We start from the raw sequence: 5,930 nt of genomic DNA on the forward strand, positions 1-5,930 counted from the left end.
CCGCGGGGCCGAGCCGGGTGCCGAGTGCCGGTGCCGAGTGCCGGTGCGGTGCTGGTGGCGGGGGCGGTGCGGGGCGGTGCGGCGCTGCCCTCCCGGCTCACATACGGCGGCCCGGGACGGCGCCGCTGTTAAGGGCCGGGCCGGGCGGAGCGGGGCCGAGCGGAGCGCAACGAGCCGCAGCTGCGGGGCCGACGCGCCCCAGCCCCAGCCCGAGCCGCCGCTCCCGGTGCCGCCACCGCGCACCGAGCAGCGGGGCCGGGACCCGCCCGCCTGCCCCGCCCGGGGCCGCCCCCGGCCGCCGCCGCCGCCAATCCCGGCCCGGCCCGGCCCTCCGGGACCGCGGGGAGGTTTTTTTTTGTTGTTGGGCTCGAGTTATTTTAATTCTTTTTTTCCCCTCCTTTCCACGAAAAACTTTGTCAACTTTGATGAACTTTCGGGTTTCGACTTTCTTAAAGGGCCCGCCGGGCTCTGATCTCGCGGCGGGGCTTTGCCGTTCTCTCCGCGTATCCCCGGGGCGGGGAGATGTGGCTCAGCCCCGCGGGGATCCGAGAGCCCCGGGACGGCATCCTTGGGACCCCCGATGAGAGCCCCGAGCCCCAAGAACAGCAGCCCTGGGAGCTCAGCACGGGATCCTGCAACTCCGGACACCGGCTCTGAGCCGCAGGAGAGCAGCCCCAAATCTGCCCCGACAGCATCCCCTGTCCCCTGGGGAGAGCAGCCTGGTTCCTCCTGCCAGGGCAGCCCCACAACCATCTTCACGGACATCCCTGTGTGCAAAGCCCTGTTCTTGGGCCTGGGAGGAGGAGCAGGGTTGAGGCACAGAATCATGGAATCCCTGCGTGGTGTGGGTGGGAAGGGACCTTAAATTTCATATCATTCAACCCCCCTGCCGTGGTTGCTCCAAGTCCCATCCAACCTGGCCTTGGGCATTTCCAGGGATGGGGCAACCACAGCTTCTCTGGGCAACCTGAGCCAGGGCCCACCACACTCATTATCCATCTTTTTCCCTTTCTCCCTGCCCACATGGGTCCCCAGTTGGCCACATCCTAAAGCACAGCCTGCGGTTGGATAACGTGAGCAGAAAGTGGAACACATAAACATTCCTCCATACTGCAGCCCTCAGCTTGGTCCTGTGTGAGGTACAAGTGTAAAACCCCAAGAGCTTGGGTCACCCTGCCAAGTAAGAGATGTCCAGGGATCTGAGCCCTCTTATTTTAACCAACATTTCTTGTGCCCAGCCCATGCTGCTTCCCCAGCACCAAGGCCAGGTGAAAGAGGGGAAACATCATCCCTGTCCTGCCCTGAGGGTCCCACAGCCCCCCTGCACAGCAAAAGCCAGGTGTGCTCCCCATCCTCCATTGGCCTGGCTGGAGACACCTGTGCTGTCCCCATGGCACTGAATGTCACTTCAAAGTCAAACTGAGTCCATGCCTAGCTCTGAGTGACAGTGGCATTCCAGCAGGAGCTCAGGGATGTGTGGTTTTGCTCATGTGAATGTTGTGAAAAGGTGTGAGCCTAACTGGGGGTAACCACAGCTGAGTTCCCACCACACCTGGGTCCACTACCCTGTTCACGCCCCAGCCTCTGACTCTATTTGCCACCTGGCTACAGAGATGCACCCTGTGAAAATGTAACCCCAATTCAGCCATCCCCATGCACAAGCAAAGTCCAGCACAGCACTCTGAGTCTGGCACCAGAAAGGCAATACAGGAAACACCATCACCGAGATGGTGCCCACAGCCAAGTGCATGTGGGGCCAAATAATTCCATCACAGGAACTAGGAGGTGTATTGGAGGGGATGAAACATCCTCCTGGGAGCATCAGCTTTATGTTCCCCTGCTTTCTAGGTTCTGGCTTTTAGCAGCAGCAGCAGTTTGCATGAAGCACAGAGGGTTTGTGTATGGAGCCCTCACAGAGTGGCAAAGTGGCCACTTCTTTTTTCAAGGCTTTGTAGTGAGCTGCTAAGCCAGAGAGCCTGATCCCTGCCAGGTTCTGCATGAGGGGAGAAAACTCCCAGTTTTTGACTAAAAATCCCCACTATATTTATTTAAAATGCTGTCCTACAGAAGAGTTTTGGAGAGACTTCACATACCAGCTGTGAGCACCACAGCAAGAGCTCCCCCAAGCCACCCATGGAGTTCAGCACAGACAGATCCAGATCAGAGCAAGGACTCTCCTCACTCTTCAGGGATGCTGCCCTTCACCATAACTTTGTCCCCAAGACTGGGGGACAGTCCCATAAGGCTGTGTAGGAATAACTCCCAGGAAGTGTTGCCTACCACTGCTCAAAGACTCTAAGAGAGCCCACTCTCACAAAGACCAGGAATATTTGCTTTCTGTGCTAATTGAGCAAAAAGCAGTGTAACCTCACAGCACTTTCTCTGTGTTTAGGTCTGGTGCTTCACTTTCTACAGACTTTGAGTGCAGAGCCTGAGGCAAGTGGAAGAAGGCACAAAAGGGTGGAAGTCAGGAGCAGCAGTGGATTTTCATCAGACCCCCAAGGACCCCAATGCTGCACACACATGCAGAGGAGACATTCTGCCTCTTCCAGAGCAGGAAAACCCTGGCCACAAGCAGAAGAGTTCATGTATCCATCATGCTGGGGCAATAACAGTGGGTCCACCACATCACTACCATACTGATGGCCACAACCTCTGGTTTATTTTGTAGGCAAATCCATGGCATTGGGCTGGAGATAAATATCCTCCTTGCACACAGAGCTGTCTGTGGTGGCAGCATCCCTACATCCCAGTATCTTGTGGCTCACAGACCCTTTGATATCTTCATAAACATCACAGCCAGGCAGCCTCTCCCCTCCCAAAGCACTGCAGCATGGGCTTCAACACATGGAGCCCTTGATGATCCAGCCAGCTGCACACAGAGATGTTTTCTCCCCCCAGGAACTTAAAGGGATGGACAGAAGGACAGAAGGTGGGAAAAATGAAGCTGTTACCAGCTTGTGCAGGTGAGCCAGTCCACCAGAAAATGGTGATGCCCCTGAAGAGATTTTGGCTGAGGATTCCACTTCCACCTGGAGGTGCTCAGCTTTAAGTATGTGATCCAAGGTCACACCAGCTGAACCAGTGCAGGAGCAGGAGACACTTGGATTTGGACTTTGCTTATCCATGCCTCACAGCAATGTATTTTTACACCAACACTTTTCCTCCTAAAGTATCACTCAACAGCATCTGGCTCTGCAGTCTGGCCAAGGGCTGCCCCAGAGCTTTGCCTTTTGATACCATCTCCACTAAGATGGGATGGTTAGAAGAGCAGATGTGATGCTGTGACCCATTCAGCATCCACTTACCTCTCCCACATCAATTTCTCATCAGGGTGGACACATGGACAGTGAACCCTGTGATAATGTCCCACACAAGCAGCTCCAATCACGTTGTCCTGCCTGCAAACAACGAGAATGGCAGAGCCTCACCAGGGAAAAGGAGTAAAAGCTGTGAGGTCCACACAACCAACAAGGTTGGTCTAGCAGGTCCTAGAAAGGAGGTTAACAAAGTACTTGAGATAGAAACAGGTTGAAATCAGCTGAGAAATCAAGGTAAGACTTGAAATGACAGCCAGTTGTGGACAATCTTGTGCTTTCACACAGGTTCTCAGCTTTGCATTGTCCAAAGGCTCTTTCTCATTCTTAAACACGCAGGTGACCAGCTCAGGTGATAATGAGGAATGTCTCTCTCCAGCTGGGCTTCTGCATCCTGCCCACTCATTCTGTGATGCCAGACCTCCTTCACCCACCTGTAGAAAGGCAATGAATTTTATTCTGGGCATCATGGGGGTTGTCACAGGGGGCACTTTAGGCCCCTGCTCCTGCCAAGCCCGTCACAGGCAGTGCCACACTTTGGCTGAGCTGCTGGATTGTTTTTGCTGTTCCTCACTGCTTATCTGGGACAACAACTGAGCCTTGGCACTTGTCCCAGGGCAGAGAGGATGCTCCCATGCCACTTCCAACATTTCTGAGGTATGGAGAAGGGAGGATTTCCTCTGCTTGCAACTGGCCCCAATTGCTCCTCCTCCTGTCCTTGCCCAGGAGATCCCACATCTCCCCAGACTGCCCTGCTGCTTTCCTCCATCCTCTGCCCATTCCAGCTGCTGTATCCTCATGCTCTTAGTCTTTCTGGTTAATTATTCCAGACTGGGATGGAATAATATGCTATGCTGGTTGGAAAGAGGCCACCAACCATGGGACAGGGAGGAACGCTGATTTCCAAGCAAGCAGTGAGACCAGACAACACCCTGTCACTGCTCAGACCAGTGATGGGCACGTGCAGGCTAAGTGCTGGTGTCACCAGAGACTCCTTACAGGGCCTCAGATGAGTTCTCAGAGAACTTTCTGGCCACAGGCAGGAGAAGGCCTTGGGGCTGCTTTTGGTATCAGCATGCAAACATCTGGACACTTGTTACAGCAAAGGTGGGAAGGGACCTCAGAACTCAGCCATCCAACATCCTACAGGACTCTCACTAGCACTGGGTTGGGTTGGTCCTGCCTTGAAAACCCCTAAGGATGGACTGACCTCTCCTCTCCAGGTGTCCATCCCAAAGCTGCAGCATCCAGCAGGGAAAAAGTCTTCCCTAACACCTATCTTGACTCCCTCAAGCCATGTTTGGCTGCTGCCCCATGTTACATCATCTGCTGCTGCTATCAAGGAAAGTGTAACTCCACTGTCTTTGTACCTTCCCCTCTAGGGAGCTGTAAGCTGCAAACAGACCCCTGCTCAAGCTCTTTTGGCCAAATTAACCCAGCCCAGTTCCTTGCTGACCCCTCACCAGCACCTTCTGTGCTTTCCCCCCTCCCATTCTGCATCTCTGTGTGACTCAGAGCCTACCCAGCCTGGAGCCTCTTTTGGTCTATCTGTCTCCAAACAGCAGGGATGGCACTTGGTCAAGGCCAAGCTGAAGAGGAGCTCCCAACCCCTTCCATGGATTTATTCCTTCCATTGGACCATGTGGCTACAACAGCCCTAAGCACCACAAAGGGCAGAGGAAAAAAGGTGTGGCAGAAAAATTAGTACCAGAGACCACTGATATTTGGGTACCAAATCACTGGCTGCAGTTAGCCCCATCCTGGGAGCTGTGCAGGGCTCTGGGTGGCCCAGTGGGTGCAGGGCAGAGACGAGCAGCAGTGGAATTGCAGAGTTCATCCAGCATCACATGCCTGGAGTAGCTGCTTTGAGGACGGCAGTGAGCGCTTTCAAACTTTAATTCCTTTCCAGACGTCACTCCTGGTCTTCTGCAGCTCCGCCTTCCCCCAGGAGGACCGGCTGAAGCTAAGTGAGAGAGACAAGGGCTCGGAGGTGTGCACAAATGTTTGCTCAGACGCATCTCAGCGCTGCAGAGCTGCTTTTATGGGCATTTCAGAGCAGCTCCTGGCAGCGCCGCCCGTGCCGAGCTCCGGGGATGCTGCAGTGCCCCATGACGTGAACCACCAAGTGGGCTTCTGACCAAAAACGGGTGAGGAGAGCTTGTGTTTACACAGTTTGAATAAAAAGATAGCACCAAACAGAAAAGCCTTTTAGGAGCCAGGAGCGGGAACAATAAATCCAAGCGCTTTCTCTGATGGGTTGCAGATGCAGCATTGCTGGCGATCTGGTGGAAAAAGCACGGCTTCATGGAGGGATTTGTCACTTGGTCACCTAGGAAATGAAGACAGGACTGTAGTGTGCCCCAAGACTCATACTTTTTTTGCCTAGAAGATGAAATACAGAGAAGAAAGAAGGCAATGCTCCTCCTTGCTTGTGTAGCACTGAAACAGTGCACTCTTATCTCTTTAGTTTCATAATTAATGTGTCATTTGCACTGGCAGGCATATTAATTATGAGGGAATTAACCAGGGGGAATCCTTTGTAGAGGATTTTTTAACTAAAGACCCCAAAGCCAGTTTAGTCCTGTGCATGGGATGGCCACACACCTGGCTCTA

This window comes from Molothrus aeneus, chromosome 13, assembly GCF_037042795.1.
Source record: "Molothrus aeneus isolate 106 chromosome 13, BPBGC_Maene_1.0, whole genome shotgun sequence".
Classification (NCBI taxonomy): domain Eukaryota; kingdom Metazoa; phylum Chordata; class Aves; order Passeriformes; family Icteridae; genus Molothrus; species Molothrus aeneus.